Here is an 18,394-nt window from a genome sequence, read left to right as displayed (position 1 = left end):
TTCGAATTCGGATTATAAAAGCAACATATTACGAAAAAATATATATTTCGAATTAAACATCTAAAATAATTTAATGGAAAATTAGTTTCTAGGCTTTCACTTTCTGCATTTTTCACTCATTTAGATTTTCTGATCGAATTCAATTCACATTATTTCTGTTTGTAAATTTGGTGCCTTTTTTAATGAATCTATAATTTTTAGACAAAATATTATCATAACTTATTTGTGTCTCCTTATTTTTTCTCTTGAATTCTTCTTTTTTTTTCATTAAAATTGCCGATAAAATTGCATCCAGCAGTAATAATTTAACTTCAGAAACAAAATTAAAAAGGATGATCCTTCAGCTATGACAGTTCGAAGCAATTTCGAAGTTTTTGAAATTGATCCAAATGAAGAATATGATATTTTATTTCACGTGAAATCTAAAAGTGATTTCAATTCACTTTCGGTCGAATTGCGGAACAAGAACTTTAAAAACAGGAGACAGCAGTACGAAGCTGTCGACGTCGAGAGCAGTTAAATGCTACTATACCACTTTCAGTATCGCAGCACAGCGCTTCACTCTCGATCAAAGGTGAATAAAATAGAGAGAAAAATTTTTCGTACCCCTCTAAAAAATGTTTGAAAAATTTTCTAGCCCCCTCCAAATTTTTTTCTGGATACGCCACTGCTACCAGTGTAGGAAGTACCGTAATCTCAGTCTGGAAATTCGACATGGTTGACTTTAAAAAATTCTAACTTCTCTTGTAGACATCTTTGAAATAAGATTTATGCATCATTATACAAGGTGAAACAATAAGCTTTCACATGGTATAAAATTTTTTATAGGTTGTCAAACAAAAAAATTGATTTAATAGCATAAGAAAATAAAAATAAATGTTTTTTTTTGCTTTTTGGATGAAATTTCATCGAGTTTAAAAAATTCTAGCTCTTTTTGTAGATGTCTCATAGACTTGATCGATATATATATTTTGAGCTAAGACAACAAGCTTTCAGATGATATAAAATTTATAAAAAGGTTGTCATATAAAAAACATGGATTTGAAAGTGATAGAATAAAAATAGGTAGATTTTTTTAATTTTATTTTTTTTTTTGCAAGAAAAATGATTTTTTAAGGTTTCACTACCACGTGTTAATTGCACACATGATTTTTTTTTTTGACTACCTACAGAAATAAGTGCTGATTTTACCAGTATTCGATGCGTACGAAAAACAGTTAGTTCCAGATTTGGTCGGTGGAATGAGAATGCTTTCGTCACTTTCATGCTTTTTCGCTGAATGAAAGCAAATATATTAAAAGACCAAAATTTTGGAAAAAAAAATTAACATCCTATGACCATCCTTAAACTAAAACTTATTTCTCCACAAAATCTTATTAAAATCAGATACGAATTGTAGAGTGTAGACTCTATCCTGTCACAAACAGACAAACCTATTACATAAAATTTTAAACAACACCTTTTGCCCGCAGAAGAATTAAATTTGAATTTAGTAAACAAATTTTCCACTCTATATGAATTTCTCCACATTTGATAATAATGTGTGTTAACTATTTTACTATTAACAATTTAAATGTCCTGCAGCTGTCACACATTTGACCAGAAAATAAAGAACAATATTAAAAACCACAATTTATGCGATTTAACAGCATAAACAAAACTGTCAGTTGATTTCTAAACTGACATAAACTTTTATCCTCCCTACATTCAACAACAACAACCAGAAACATTTCACAAGGACAATTGTCAATTATTTTTGATGACATTTTTCTCCTTCCCTTTGTTCAAGGTGATATATGTGTGTGTTATTTTCACCGACCAGCGGGATACTAACCAAAGGACACCTTATGAATCTTGTATGTTGTTTTATATTTTTTTCTTTGTTGCATTCACATGAAAACTACTACTAAACTGTCACTTTGGTCTCACTCTTCTCTCAGCAAGGGGTGAAAGGATATTCATTTTGATCGTGTCCGTGTGTTTTTATAATTATGAAGAAAAGAAGGACGAAGAGAAATACGGAGAAAGGATATATTGTTGAATGAAAATACTTCACGTGCAATATACCTTCTATTTGCACCTATAACACACTCTCTTGAAAGAGTGAGAGAAAAAAAGAAGGCGTAAATTGAAGGTCATGTGTGAAATAGTTTCAAAACAAGGACACTTCTCAGAACAATTTATACTCGACGCTTGTTAAGTTTTTTTGTTGTTGTTGTTTTTGTTTGTGTGTGTGGTATAAAATAAAGGTGTGTGATTATTATTATCCACTTTAAGTGTGTATGCGTCAATGTCAACCACCCTCTCACCTATACTCTCACAAATATTTTTAAGGACATTTCTGTAGGTACGATAGGTATATCGTACCAACTATCTCAAAGTTTACATCGTATTCAAAGGATTCATCGTCGTCGTCTGACGCCTCTCATTGAAACTTTTTTTTTTTATGACTATGAATGAATATCTCTCAGCTGTGGGAAAGGTGGTATAGCATAGGTACAAACAAAGGCATTCCCTGTCATTCTGGTTAAAATGAAAAACTGACTTTGTTTGTGTCAGTATGAAAAGGTAGGTTGATGTAATATTTATTTTTTTTTTTGATATATCTTTTATGTATAGTTGATGTGTTTATGTGTTTCTAGTATAAAATTGATTTTTTATGTTTCAGCATTTTTTTTTTTTTTTTGAAGGCAAATTTAAGGATTGATGTGTTTTTTTAACAAAATTGATTACAATAGGGACTTTTTTTTCAAAGCTATTGTTGGAAAGTTTTATTCCGATGAAATTTTACAAAGCGATTTTAAACTTCTGAACTACAGACGTTAAATTCAAACAAAACTCGAAAGCAATTAAATGAAACCTATATATGAAATTGATTTTTAACTAATTTACCATCGATTTGGAATTGAATAGATTTATTGGATTTATCTTTGTAAATTTTTCAGTTAAGTCTCTTAAATAAAAAATCGATCATTTAAGGGTTCACTGTGGCGTATGCGTAATATTTTGTTCTATAAAGTAACTTGAAATGTTAATGTAAACTTTCTAAAAATTACCAAATATCATTTTTAAATCTTTTAAAATATGTTTATAAGCGTTAGTTCAAATTTGTATGTGTAAGGTCTAAGAATCGTGGGCCAGTTGTGATTTTTTAATATTGATTAACCGGTAAAAATGTTTCATTTACGACAGAGACCAAAAATCTTAGCAGTCTATAAAAATAGTTTTGGTGAAAGGGTATTTTGTTGGGAACCTTACAAACTTTGCTAAAAATGGTGTCTTTGTTGGGGTCAAAATTCTGCCGGGGTCAAAATTCTTTTGTCAAAATTCTGCTTTCAAAATTCTGCTTTACAAAATTCTGCTTTCAAAATTCTGCTTTTCAAAATTCTGTTTTTCAAAATTCTGCAAAAAATTAAAAAAGGGTTGCGACACTTAAATAAAAAAATTTAGGAAAGTACCAATGTTGAATTACATTAATAAGGTGTATTTTTCTTTAGCCAGCGCATATGCTATAAAAAAAAAAACAGAATTAGCAGAATTTTGAAAAGCAGAATTTTAAAAAGCAGAATTTTGAAAAACAGAATAGAAAAAAAGCAGAATTTTGAAAAACAGAATTTTCGCTGAAAAGCAGAATTTGGAAGCCAGGGGTGGAATCGTGTAAGATGATTTTTGATAGTTGACTGTCAAATTCAAGAAAATTCGTCTGTGTAAGATGATAGTCAAAAGTGACTATCATATTTTTTTGACTTTTTCAGCTGACACCTATTTAGGTGTCAATTTGATACAATTTAACATTTGTGGCATATTTTTTTCATGGTTTTCGTGGTGCTTTTACTTTGTTTGGGAAAAATGAATATTTTTGTGCCTGTGCAATTATTTTAAGACTACAAAATTAAAATAAAGTAACTGAATATGAAATAGAAAATAGAAGAGTCAGACTTGAGGAAGAAATTAAATTATATTTTACATCCCCGACTCAAAGTAATGTGCAATCACAACTTTGTACACAAAAAAAAAATAATTTGAAATAATAATTAGTGCTTTTTATAGACTCGTACAAAATTTTCGAATAACATAAGATACTTTTTATGAGTATAATACACATTTTGGATCTGCCATCTGAATTCAAAGTTTATAAAATATTTTGTGGGATTCTTTGTAAGCGATCCTTTTCGAGTTGTGTTTGCTGGATAGATATTAAAGTTATAAATTATTATTTTAAGCGTTTTAAAAAATATTAACTTACGTTTTTAATAATTGTCTTCTCAATTAGTAGCTATGGAAGTGAAAAACTGAAACTCTGCATTGTTTTTTTTTTAATTTAATGACGTTTGACAGATGTCAAACCGAAGTGATACCAACTAAACCAAAATTAAAAATGATCTAAAGACGATCACCTTACACAGATAAAAAATAGTTGACTATCAAATTTGATAGTAAAAAATATGATAGTCAAATATCATTTTAGCCGATTCCACCCCAGAATTTTGACCCGATCCCGTCTTTGTTATGAGAGTTTTATAAATAAAATAAGTAAAGACATTTTTTTCGTTTGAAAGGGTGTTTTTTTTTTTTAATGTAGAAAAAATACGGGTTTATTTTAAAAACGAAGCAATAGCAATATTGAAATCCAGCAATTATGTTACATATGAAATTGGAACCAAGAATCCTAAATGTCTACATATACTATAAGAATCTCATGGATAAAAGGGTGTTTTTTTTTAGTAATTCTTTTGGGTGAAAGCGATTTTTTTTAAAGGTAGTAAATTTATCTAATAAATGCGAAAGAGCAAATAATTCCCGACGTACGTCAAAGAACTTTAGCATAAATGTTCAACTTGTAATCAGAACCAAAAAATAAAATAAACATTTAGGTGAAAGGGTATTTTTTTGGGTAATAGAAACATAAGTGATTATTGAAATTTAAAAATAATGTAACATTAGCATTGGAGTGAAGAATCAATGAAGGGCATACAATTATTTTAGATGAAAGGGTGTTTTTTCGAGCAATGGGATTGTAGAGAATTTGAACGGAAATTTTGATTTGAAGGTATTTTGGTTTCCTTCGCCGAAAGGCTGACTTTATTTTTGGTTTTCATTTCAAAAACATCTATCACTAAGGGATAAATAAATTGAAGTTTAAACGTCGTTGTTTCAAAGTTGAACTACTAACTACTTTGATTTATGTGACTTTAAGATACGAAACTATCAAAAATTAACCTATTTTCCACGTTTATTTCAAAATGTTCATCTTCAACGCAAAATCATTCCGAATAATAGTTTAATCAATGTGGTAGATTTCACGTTGTTTTATGGTGGCTTTTCTCTCAGTGTATGCACTAAAGTTCTTAACGAATCATTATTTTTAAAGACCTTATAATTTTTGCATGACTAAAGGTGTAAAACCATTTTTTGTCCCAAAAAAAAAACAATACTTTGTGGAATTTTATGGCACAGAGATTTGACACTGAAATGGAACTCCATATTAGGTACTTCTATTCTGAAATGAAGTCCAAAGTTTGTGTGATAATAGGGAAATTGAACTTACATTGTCTCCATATCAATTTAAACGCCATCTTCCGGAAAAAAAAGTCCATCTCCATTTTGGTTTTAACTTAATTTGATTTTGTGGTTATTTCTTTGTAACTTGTAAGAGATTACAAACTATAAAAAAAAAATATATTTCCTTAATCCACAAAAAGACAACCGTTCGACGATGAAAAAAAAAAATCAAGACAAGACAAAAAATAGGAAATGCAGCATATTGCGCAAAAGAAGCCCTACTAAACTCCTCTTTGAACTATGTCTGATGATGATGATGGTGCTCGTGGTGGTATATCCCATAGTCTTTCTCTCTCGAGTCATTGTAAAATCACAAAACAATAGTTTTTTTCGATGTTAACATACAGAATACAATATGTATAGATATTTCCAACAGATTCACCCAGTTTCTCTTCATCTTCTTTTTCTGGGGTTTAATATATAAATCACTCTATCCCATTTTTCTGTCCCTTTCTACTATTACCGCCATCGGCTATATATGTATACCGGTCGGTTTAAACCATTGTTCTTAATTTTATGTAAGAGCTTGTGTCTTTCGATTGTGTAATCGAAAATCATCAACGCCATCATCCAATAGCTCTATAACTATGTACTACCGCAAAGCCTGGTCAGCTTTTACAGATACACCCTCTTTAACCACTCCCGCCTTCCTTCAATGCTCTTCAATAGAATTGTGTTAGTTTTCCATTCCATTAACTTGGTCTAAATTTTCGTTTCAGTTCGGTTTGGTTTGTTCTTCGTCTCTCGTATTGAGGAGAAGGAAGTCTTTTTTGGATAAATCTATGCCAAACTCTTTGGTTTATATTGCACAAAATCTTCATAACATCATCATCATCAGCATCATTGTCTGATCTGCAGCAGAGGGCTGATGTAATGAGTTTCATAGTAATGCAGCTTTGTTTTGTTTTGTTTTGGTTAAATAATCTAGATAATTGTTATGAAATTGTTAGTTTTGCGCCATATTATTACGAGATGTTGGAATAATTTTGACCAATATGGACCACAATGTTTTGCAAAATCTGTGTGTTCTTGAAATAGATTTTACAATTTTGTATGATTGCTTCTCAAAAAGTAACGAAGACATTGCACCATTTTTTAAATTTAAAACAAAGTGAAAACAAATAATGTTGGATGAGAATGAGATGACAATTTGCCTCCTCGCTCTTTTTTAAACAAATAATTACGATATTATAAAAAAGAGAAAATCATGTTCAACAAAAAATGTTGAATTATAGAAAATACGATATATCCATATTTTTTTGGGATATAAATATTATATCGTATTTTCTCTAATTTAACTAGGTACCTATTTTTTTTTTTTTTCGATTTAAATACAACATTCTGTTGAGTATTTTACATGTTTACGAGATTATCAAACCAAACCGTACCGATTAAATTATACAAAAATGTTGAATGAGAGGAAAACGATATCCGATCTGGGGTGTTGAATATTTGTCTTTGCTTCTTTTTTTCAAAACATTATTGAGCTTTATTGAGTAAGACACTAAAGTATACGATATTTAAGCAAGAATATTTTATGTTCAGAAAAAAATAAAACTATTGAATAGGAGAAAAAAAATGAATTTCGTAAAAAATCTATCTTGAAAACTCATCTCCGCTCTTGCTTTAAAGCAACAAATTTTTGAATTTTCAAAAGCGATTTCATCAAAAAGTGTTTAATTATGTTGAAAATTAAACAATAACTCAACATTTGATTAATTTGCAACAAAAAACTGTTTATTTTTCTGCAAATGTTTAAAATTACTACAATTTTATTTCGCGACTACAATTACACTGGTCAACAAAATTGAACTTTTTTGTTTTTGCCACAAGAACTAAAATATACTTTTCTAGAGGGTTTTCAGTTTTTGAACTCGAATCCGCAATCAGAAAATTTTTATTAGCCTCCAATCTTGAAATATAACCGTTATAAAAAAAAAACCTTTTTTTTGCATTTTATAACGGTAATTATTCAAGAACGGAGGCTAATAGAACTTTTCTGATTGCGGATTCGAGTTCAGCGACCCAAAAACCGCTAGAAAAAAATATTTTGGTTCTTGTGGCAAAAAAAGTTTAATTTGGTTGGCCAGTGCTGTTTCTGAGTCATAGACCCCTTACTTAAATTTTTAATATCTTGGGCAGTAAAGGAGATATCGGAAATATTTAAACATTTTTTTGGAAGAATAAAACCAGTTCTTATAGACATTGGCTTTTTGGGACCAATTTTACTGTCTCTTCGAAAAAAAACAACCTTTCACCAAAATTTTTTTTATAAAAACTCTTTATTCTTGCTTTCCATCCCAAAATCAATGTTTTTACCAAATTTCATTAGGGTGACCCATCATTTTTGTTTTCACTCAAAAAAACACCCTAATAACCATGATATTTTTATAGACTTTTTATGTACTTGTTTCTTATCTTAAAAGTAACATAATTGCTAAATTTCAATAGGGTACCACTAATATTACTCTAGTAATACACACTTTTTCAAATATACCCATATTTTCTTTACTTCTGAAAAAAAAACACCCTTTCACATAAAAAAAATTTATAGACTTACATTATTAGTAATTTCCATGGGAAAGAGAACATATTTAATGAATTTCGTAAGGGAACCATTGATTTTATAGGATTTATCGCGGATTTTTTCCTATTACCCAAAAAAACACCCTTTAACCTTAAATATTTGTATAGACTGTTTGGGTTCTTGGTTTCTGTTATAAATGAAACATTTTTACCAATTTTCATTGGTGTAATAATTTTTTCCTAGTTTTTGTGGTACTAATTCCGAATTTCATCATTTCTTTAAAAAAAAACACCCTTTCACTCAAGATAATTTTGTACACTTTATAGATTCTTAATTCTTATACCAACCAAAACATTTACAGCAAGTTTTAAAAATTAATAAAATTTAAGTCATCTGTTATGATACCTTCCTCACACATAACTTAACCTATAAAAAAAAACACCCTTTCACCAAAAATAATTTTAAGAACTTTATGAATCCTTTGCCCTGCTTTATCTTAAACCTTCATCCCGAATTTTATTAGTGTATCGTGTTTTTCACATGGGTTTCGGTTATATTTTACTTGTTGAAGTAAAAAAACAAGCACCCTTGTTTTTAATCTACAATAACTTTTCTTAGAGCAATCCTATTAACTTTATTTTTATGACCTTGACCTTCAGCCCCTCCCTCTTGTCCGCGAAAAAACACCCTTCCACCCAACTTTTTTTTATAGACTTTTTTTGTACTTGGTTCTTATCCCAAAAGCAAACTTTTTACCAAGTTTCATGAGTGGAACAATTTTTTTTTTATTTCTTGATTTTATGTACTATTTTACCTGTACTAGTAGTGAAATTACTATTTTTCTACTAGATGGTTAAAAAATAAAATACATTGACTGGAAAGCATTAAACCCAATTTGACAAAAAATTTCAATTATATTTGCAATTGTTGCTAGAGCTTTGTTTGTTAACGGTTGTGTCAAGAAGGGCCTTAAATTAAGGACTCAGGTCTTTTCGACTTAATGCCAAATGAACTAGTTTTCAAATAATTTTGAAAATAGTTGAATGCCGTTTATACTGTTACTGGCCCCGTTTTGTTCTGAAACAACTCCTATTCTTTTATGTCCATAAAGAACATCAAATCCATTGACAATCTAATAGCAACAAGTTGTATTCAATTTTTTTCTAATCAATATAATCCAATCTAAAAAACTAACAAACAATTAAGATAGATTCAACAAGATAATCGTTATACCGTCCTCTATTTTTTTCTTCCTAAGAAAAAGAAGTTAGAAAAAAAAAAAAAGAAAAACTCAAATTGGACTGATTTATATTCCAGAATATAAAGCTGTAGTCTATCTAGATCGAGTATATAAACTTCTTCTTCTCCAACCATCATCTGTCCGTCCACCCACTTGTTGTTATGGTTGCACAACCACAATCATCATCATAATCAGCAACAACTAAAAAAACAACCTACACCTGATTTGGCGCCCCCAATTCCACAAAACATGTTGCATGAGTGTGTTTCTGTTTATATATACACAAAATCTGTGTTTTTTCACTTCAAACATTCACACAATTCACATTCACATTGCCGCACTTGTTTTTCAAATCACATACGGAAGAGAAATAATCTCTTAGCCGTTGCCGTAGCCATAGCTGCCGCTATAGCCAAAGTCAACTCGAATGCATCTTGCATTAGAATTAGATACAAAATATAACGAGTTTCTAACAACATGACCAAAGAAGCAGTTTGGGGTAATGGCATTATAGGTAGCATCATCATCAGTCCAAGTCGTAGTTGTATAGTCATCGTTTGTTGTCGTGCCTCTTTCTCTCTGGTGCGCATTAAGCAAACAAGTTGAACGCGCTTATTGACCTACAGTTGGGGGCAACATAATCTTTGATGTCGAGGCAGCAACTAACAACTGAGCAACTCTAAGAAAAAGATACAAACAAACAAAAAAAAAAAAAACTATCTAACTTTTAGATTTCGAGTGCAGATCTCAGTGTGATAATCATTCAAATCCGGTTTTTTGCGTGCAGCCGGTTTCCGTAGATGCAACAAATCAACATCAACAAAGCAAAGCAAAAAAAAAAAATATAAAGCTACATAACATCCATACAGCATCTCGGGAGTGCTTCGAATACGAACGAAGAGAGGCTAGTTTGTTGGTCACTATTATTGGAACGAGGTCTTTGTGCAATGTAGTGTTGCAGAGTTGTACGAGTAGTTGCACTTGTGGCAACTCTAACCGGTGTTTGCGGGGTAACAGAAAAACTAGAAGCGTCTTTTAAGCACCAACATTGGTACATTTATATCTGTGAAGAAGATTGTCTGTTCTGCGATGTCCACATCATCTGGATGGTCTTTGGAGAAGCTTTGAAAAGAAGTGTGTGCATTTCTTTATAATTGCTACCACAGGTAGTAGCCAGAGTAGATCCATCACTCTTTTTTAGACACGCACTGATCTAACTGGATTCCTTAAATTTTCTACTCAAGTTGGTTTTTTTTTTTTTTTTTTTCTGAGGTTAGCAAAGGGACTAAGATTTAATTGCTTGAAAATGATAATGACACTTTGTTGTCGTCGTCTTTTTTTTCGTTTGAAATGTTGTGTCGTCGTCAACGTGTCGCAGGATTGTGGACAACAACATACAAAAAAGAGAATAAGAGATGACTTATGGCTTTGAACTTTCATGAGTTCTCTAGAACTAATTGCATTTTGTACCGCTAACATAATTTTATTGCTTCGTGAAGATGATGTTTATGCATTTTTGATCATATTTGATGGATAGTAATTTATTTAGTAAAAATCTGTTTAGATAGATATTTGGCGCCTTGAAATATGCTTCAAATAATGTTAAGCAACAGTAACCCATCCAAAACCGTGATAATCACCAGGTGACTCGTGATATTTACCGGTATTATCTGTGATACTTTTTGAAACAACCCGTGATACCTACCCGGGAACTCCTTGATATTTAGGGACCTTGTGATAATTATCAGACTAATTCTTGATACTTTCCAGTGTGACCCATGATACTGATACAAGCAACACGTGATGGTTACCGAAAAGAAGCTTGTTACTTATAAGGGCAGTTCATGATACTTATTGGGGCAACTCGTGATTCTTAAAGCCCCTTAATAAGCCCTTATCTGGGAAACTCGTGGTACATACCAGGTGATTTTTGATACTCCTTTGGGATATCCGTAATTATTTACGGATACGACCGGACCAACCGGTGTTACTTACCAGGCAAATCAGTTATTTTATGTAATGTAAACAGTGATACTTTACAGGGCAACTTGTGATACCTACTCGAGGAACCCGTGATACTTACAAGGTTCCTTTTGATACTCCTTTGGGATATGCGTAATATTTACTGAGACACTAGATGTTACTTATCTGACCCACCCACCATACATACTATGCTGAACCGTGATACTGACAAAGGAAACTTGTGATATTTAACAGTAAAACGCACCTTGCATTTCGGACTCAACTTGTGATATTTGCTACAACTATCTCCTATACTTACTGGAGCAACACGTGGTACTTACTAAGTATATTTTGGTACCTACCTGTATTATCTGGATCGAACCGTGATACTTTCCAGACCAACTCGTGATACTCGTGATCAGGTGACCCGTGATATTTAACAAGGAATTTAATGGTGTTAACCATTGTAACAAAGACAAACGTTGCTAATTACCAGGAGAAAAAACCAACTCGTGATATTTTTAAAGATGACCTGTGATACTGATAAGGACAATTTGTGATATTTACCAAGACATCATAAGATACTTACCGAGGCAAATCTTGTTACTTAACAGGGCAATCCTTGATATTTACCATTGAAACGCATCATACTTTTCGACTTTACCCATGATATTAACCACAACAACACGTGGTACTTCCCAGGGCCATTTTGGTGCATAACTGGACATTCTGTGATACTTAACTGAAAACCTGTGATACTTACAGTTGCCGGAGCCCGTGATTACTTGCGTTTATTTTCGAATTTCAGCGAGCAATCACAACTAAATATATCACAAAGTCTCTATAGAAGGCTTATGCTCTTATCCTGGAAAAATAGTTCTTAAATGTTTCGTGATAATGTTTTCCTAAATCATTGTCAAAGAAGCTTTTTTTTTTTAATTTTTGTTTTGCTGCAGAAATTCCACAAAAGTTGTTTGTAAACGGTCCAAACACGAACGATTTTCACTGCATTTTCATCCTTTTGACAAACGAAAAGTTTTTTTTTGTTTTAGAACTCACAAAATAAGTAATTAGTTTTTCATATTGACTTTCATTACAAAAAGAAAAAAAAAATAATAACACAACACATCAACTTCCCGGGTTATCGTGTTGTGTATGTCGTCTTCATTTTGCTTTGATGTTTTTTTTTTTTTAACTTTTCTATCACTGAATAGGAACCATATCTCGCGCGATATCAGAATTACGTAAAAAATACTTGAAAGAAGAAACAATACAATAAGCCACGCTATTGTGTATTTTTTTTTTTCTCAACATCAAAGTTTTCAAGGAAACAATATACACCTATAGCGCTTATTTAAGTGCCTTAAAGATGAAGTAACGAAACAATTAAAGTTCCGATACTATAGTACTTTTTTTTTTGTTTTTGTTACATTATTTCTTTCTTATCTTGTGTTGTTTTTTTTTTTTTTTCTTGTTTTCAGTTCATGCTTTTGTGAAATTATTTACTCACTCTGTTGCACATGGATATAAAAGTTTGTAAATATATCTTTGCATCCGAACCGTGTTAAACATGAATAAAAACACGGCATGGTATATATTCTGATGAAGGTGCATGATGGTACCGTGGTACAGTGGGGCAAAATATCAAAGAAATACAAAAAAATACCTTATTTAATTTTTGTGTGCATGTTTGTGGCTCTATATAGGCTAAACCACTGAACTGATTTTGATAAAACTTAGTAAAGATATGTGCTTTGATCCTGGGAAGAACATAGGCTAATTTTCAAAGTTTTAATTTTCACTTGAAAAAAAAAGTTTCTAAGGGAACTGTAGCACGGAATAAAATTCACAAAAAAAAAATGCTTTTGTATCTACTTGAAATACATGTCTTCACATGAAGAACAATTGCTATGTTTTTTTAAGAACTGCCCTACTGTAGGTTTAGGTTGTCAGTTGCTTTTGATGATGAGCTGCCTGTCAACAGCTCAGAGTCTACGGCTTTCATTCAATCCCTTGAGTTGGATTATGATTTTCAGTTACTCAAATCTCTATTCGTCTACGATTTTACTGTCCGTCTGTCGGAATTTCTATTCGAACATATGAACATTGAACATGCATGTTGAATGCAGAGAATATCAGTACCTATTTCAATGATGATGATGATGGCCATTTGACGTGCCAAACTATTAACCGTGTTATTAGTCTCTTTCTCTATTTGAAAATGAGCGCCAAACCTAAAAGCAAGTACACATACAAACAAACATGCAAGACATGCACATGCACAAGTGCATTTTACACATGAAGTTCATTTAATGGCAAAGTACCTACTGATTGTGCAATAATCATTGAAATAAAAAAAAAAATATTATTACGAAATGACAAACGAGTCATATGGAGGTTATGTCTAAGCTCGCCACCGATGAGTTAAATGCATTCGGATTGAAATAATGGACTTTTATGGTTTAGGGTCATGTGTGTTTTGCGTTGCACAATATTATTATATTGGCAAAGCTGACAATCTCACTGGAGGTCAAATGGTATCCATGGTTGCATATTATTTCAACAGTTTTATTCGCGCCGTGATTTATTATTAAATCATTTTTGACATGAATTTTGGACTTGTGAGAGTTTAAAAGCTTTTTGTAGCCTTATTTTTTATAGGCTTTTGTATCACTTCTTCCGTAGTAAATATTTCCAGTAATTTAAAAGTCATTAAATTTCTTACTTAAAAAAAGAAAATCTCTAATCTTTTCTGCTAACTTTTTCTTTTAACTTCTTAATCTTCTTAACGCCTCCAATGATTAGTAACACTTTATAAAGTTCAAATTCAAATGCGAGACTTAATGCTGCCACATCCAAACTGTCCAATGAACTGCCCTCGAGATGATGGATTACCTACTACATTCTAATCCCCTCGCGATTTCATATCATTTTTATTTATGAATTTTCATTTCCTTCCTTACTTTTTTTTGTTCCTGTATAAGAATTAACAATAACAGAGAAAAAATAGAACTACAACCTCTATCTCTCTCTCTCTCTCTCTCTCTCTCTCTTGTTTATAAGTGCTTCCTGAAATTCTTGAATCTACTTAAAAATCGCCTCAAACCAACACCTGACGATGACGATGGTTTGAAGTTGAAGCTGCTGTTGTGTGTTCATTATGAAGTGTTCCAATGCTTTAATCTAATCTATGTAGCGTATAGAAAAGTTTTGCAAAAAAAAAAATAGAATTTATGCATTAGCTCAAGTAAAAAATTCAAAGAGAAAAAAAAAATAACAAAATTAACGAACGAATGAAATTAACGGTAACTGTATCACTTCCTATTATGCTTTGCTTTTTTTTAAATATCCCACCACATAATAAGAGTGACCAGATGTTTGATTTTAGAAAAAATTATAAAATTTACTTAGAATGTTAATGTTCTGACAGCAGTTTTTTTCCGAGTACGAAGAGTCAAAAAGGAATGTCCGTCAAGTAAGCATTACCATTTTCGAATTTCGAAAATCTAATGATGCAGTTAATTGTCGTGAATTTGGCGTAAATTTGTCGTGAAAGAAAAAAATTTTTCGCGCCCGTTTTTTTTTTTAAATAACCCCTGGTAGTGCTAACTTGACAGTCAAGTTAGCACTACCACCCCTCAACCAGACCCCCTTAACTGAGGCAACTGAAATCAGAAATTTTGTTTTTAATATTTATATTAAATTATTTTTCACCATAATTTGTTGATAGTCGTCGAGTTACGATAGATTATGGCAAAATTTATAGGAAATAAGCATTAATAAAGAAAAAAAATAAAATATTAAAAAAAAAATTTCTGATTTTAGTTGCCTCAGTTAAGGGGGTCTGGTTGCTAAAGTAAGGACGCGACAAATTTTTTTATGACTGAATTTCACAGTAGATGTTTTACGACAATTGTTTATTACAAATTTTTATCAAAAAGTCCCATAAACAAAAAGTTTTCATATGGTAGTGCTAGGTTTGGGTAATTCACTTAATTACATTTTTTTTCATTTTTTTCATTTTTTTCCAAAATAAGGGTGGGAATAATTTTTATTTTGCATAATCCAATTAGGCATTTGGAAAAAAAAATTCCCTTTGTATGAAATTCAGTTTAGGGGGCCTAATTTCCAAAATAATGACGCGACAAATTTTTTTGTTAATGCCATCTGTCTACGACAAAATCACGACAATATTGGCATACTTTTAAGCTCGTATTTAGATTTTGGAGGGGTGGTAGTGCTAACTTGACTGTCAAGTCGCACATTTTTAAAAAAATGCGTGCGACAAATTTTTTTCTTTCACGACAAATTTACGACAAATTCACGACAATTAACTGCATCATTAGATTTTCGAAATTCGAAAATGGTAATGCTAACTTGACGGACATCAAAAAGGATGCTTCGACTGACTGTATGTGGGTATGTTCATCTGTTGCCTCATAACTTCTAAACTTCTTATTATAATTTGACAAATGAGGTATTTTTGTAAGCGTCTTGATTGTTTGGTGGCTATAAGCTATGCGAGATTATGAACTATACGAGTTAAACACGACATCCCTTTGAAAATTATGATTTTTCGATTTTTTACTTTGTTCTTGTACAAATAAAAACATTTATGTGTTGCTCTAGAATTCAAACTTTCTACCATGAAATAATCAAAAAGAAACAGATAGGTTTAGTGCCCCATATCCTAGAATATATTCAGATTTTTAAAGTTTCTAGTTTGAACGTTTTTGTAAAACCCGATGACGGAAAGACTATGTTTGGGGAGATTTTGTACCTACTAAAATATTCAAAACATAAAGAAGTTTTCCCCTAACAAATTTCATGAAGTTAAGTCTTAATTTTTGTCCGGAATTTTGTTGACTAAAAACTTTCAAAAATAAGTAGATATAAATTGTCACTCCCATGTTTCACCTTATAAATTTTTGGATAGAAACAAGTCAACTAGAGAGAAATTAACATAGTTGAGCCTGTATATGAGTAAAAATTGCTTGTATTTTATCAACAAAAAAAAAATGACTCGCATCCAAAAACTTAGAAAAGCTTGTTTTTATTTTTGGGAATTTTTTTGAGCTAAACTATTATTAACATTACAAAATAAAAAAACAAATTTTCTAACGAACTTTAATATTTCTGCAGCCAAGTCAAAAAAATCGATTTTCGGATTTTTATTGGACTTCAGTCAGTTTTTTTTTCTCTTTCGTTTGGTCCTATCGTCATAGCTCTAGCGTATCTCCTTCCGTTAGAAATGATTCGGTACAAAGGATTTAAGTCAAAAATTTTTAAAATTGTGTGGTAAGTTGACTTAACTCCTTTATTTTTGCATTAATTTTTAATTTTTAAATAAAAAAAATGATCCTAAGGCGTTAAGTCAAGAGGAAGACAGAAAACGATAAGCCATTTTTCTACAGTATTATATTATTTAAAAAAGAATTCTCACATTTGATAACACTGTAATAGTTTTTAGAACTTTCAAAGCCTTTAATATGGATGCAATTTGAGTTTAACATTGATTCGGGATATTTTATATTATTTACATAGCATATAATTCCAAAAATGAATAAAATACTGCAAACCTGAAAAAGTTCACTATTGAAAATCAGTCTATTAAATGCATTAAATAACACTGGTAAGCAAAATTAAACTTTTTTTTTGCCACAAGAACCAAAATATACTTTTCTGAAGGTGAAAGGGTATATAAGAACGTTTTTTTGTTCTGTTTAATTGATATATCTTAAGCTTAAGCTGAAAATCCAAAAACTATCTTAACTTAATCTTAAGTTCAGGTTTTGATACATTTCCGTAGCTAAGTATGCTGATTTTCACTAGTGAACTTTTTCAGGTTTGCAGTATTTTATTCATTTTTGGATTTATATGCTATGTAAATAATATAAAATATCCCGAATCAATGTTAAACTCAAATTGCATCCATATTAAAGGCTTTGAAAGACAACAAAATAAAAAAAAAATGAAAAAGTGAAGTTTTTGTTTATAAAATGCTTTGTAAGCGACCGAAACATAACAATCTAGGTTGGAATAGTGTTAAACATATAGCTTTATACAGGAATAGCTTTTCTCTAAACTAAAAACTGCTTAAAAAAAACTTAATTATTCGAAATTATCAGTATTTTACTAGAACTATCACAGTGTAATTAATCACATTGATATTTCCAACTTTCTTTTATAAATTAAGCTTTGTTATCAATGTAAACAAAGATTTTTCTTGACTTAACACCTTTGGACCAAGTTTATTTTTGAAGACTAAATGGCTCTAAAGTGTTAAGTCAACACAATTTTTTGTTATTTCTCAGAAAATCATAAAAAAAAAACTGAAAGCAAAATAATTGTGATTTTGTATATGGATTTCAGTCAGTTCCACCGGTATTCAAAGCCCAATTTGTAGGATCAAAAAGCCTCTTAAAAATCACAAAAAAAAATTTAATTTTTGTATCCTTAAATTTTTCCTCTAGTGTATATGGAGCTGTTAAATATATTAAAAGCTTTTATGACTTCCAGGTTAATTTTTGCTATTATTTTGGCAACTGCCGACAAACGCAAACCTCTCTCCAGTTTTTTATTTTCACAGGTCTTCTTTTTCGACCCTTGGTGGAAAAAAAAATGGTGGCTTGTTCAGGCTTATTTCACGAAAAGTTCCTTTAAATCTATTTTTTTAAAAAAGATACAACAAATGATATAGGTTAATTTACCCTCAACTCCCAGCATTCGAAAATCTAAACAGTAATTTAATTAATTTAGAGAACTAAATTCAGTAAGATTTTTGACAAAATATCACAAAAATATATACCTTTTTAACTGTCCCCCTTTTATTTTGGAGCTCTTAAAAATGTATATCTTTTTGCATAGAAAACCATCAATATGTTATTTGTTTCAGATCTGCCCTTTTAAGACCATTTGGATTCATCAAGGCAGCCACTTAGGTCCTCTTCTCTTTATCTTCTTGATAAATCTTCCCTTATTCAACTAGATCTTACCGATTTCTCAGTCTGATTGAATTCTTTCACTTTTTTCTTCAAGACCCTCCGTAATCTAAGACAACTCCAATAAACCTTTTTACTCATGAAAAATAATAGTGTGATATT

General features: G+C 30.9%; 1 protein-coding gene across 2 annotated transcripts in view; it reads left to right on the top strand.

The window, feature by feature from the left end:
• The window catches only part of LOC129918870 (MOB kinase activator-like 2), a 232,666-nt gene that overhangs the window by 160,733 nt on the left and 53,539 nt on the right, over positions 1 to 18,394 (top strand). The gene's annotated exons all lie outside the window — the stretch shown is intronic.

The sequence above is a fragment of the Episyrphus balteatus genome, chromosome 4 (genome assembly GCF_945859705.1).
Source record: "Episyrphus balteatus chromosome 4, idEpiBalt1.1, whole genome shotgun sequence".
In the NCBI taxonomy this organism is placed as follows: domain Eukaryota; kingdom Metazoa; phylum Arthropoda; class Insecta; order Diptera; family Syrphidae; genus Episyrphus; species Episyrphus balteatus.
This window is presented reverse-complemented; position numbering and strand designations above follow the sequence as displayed.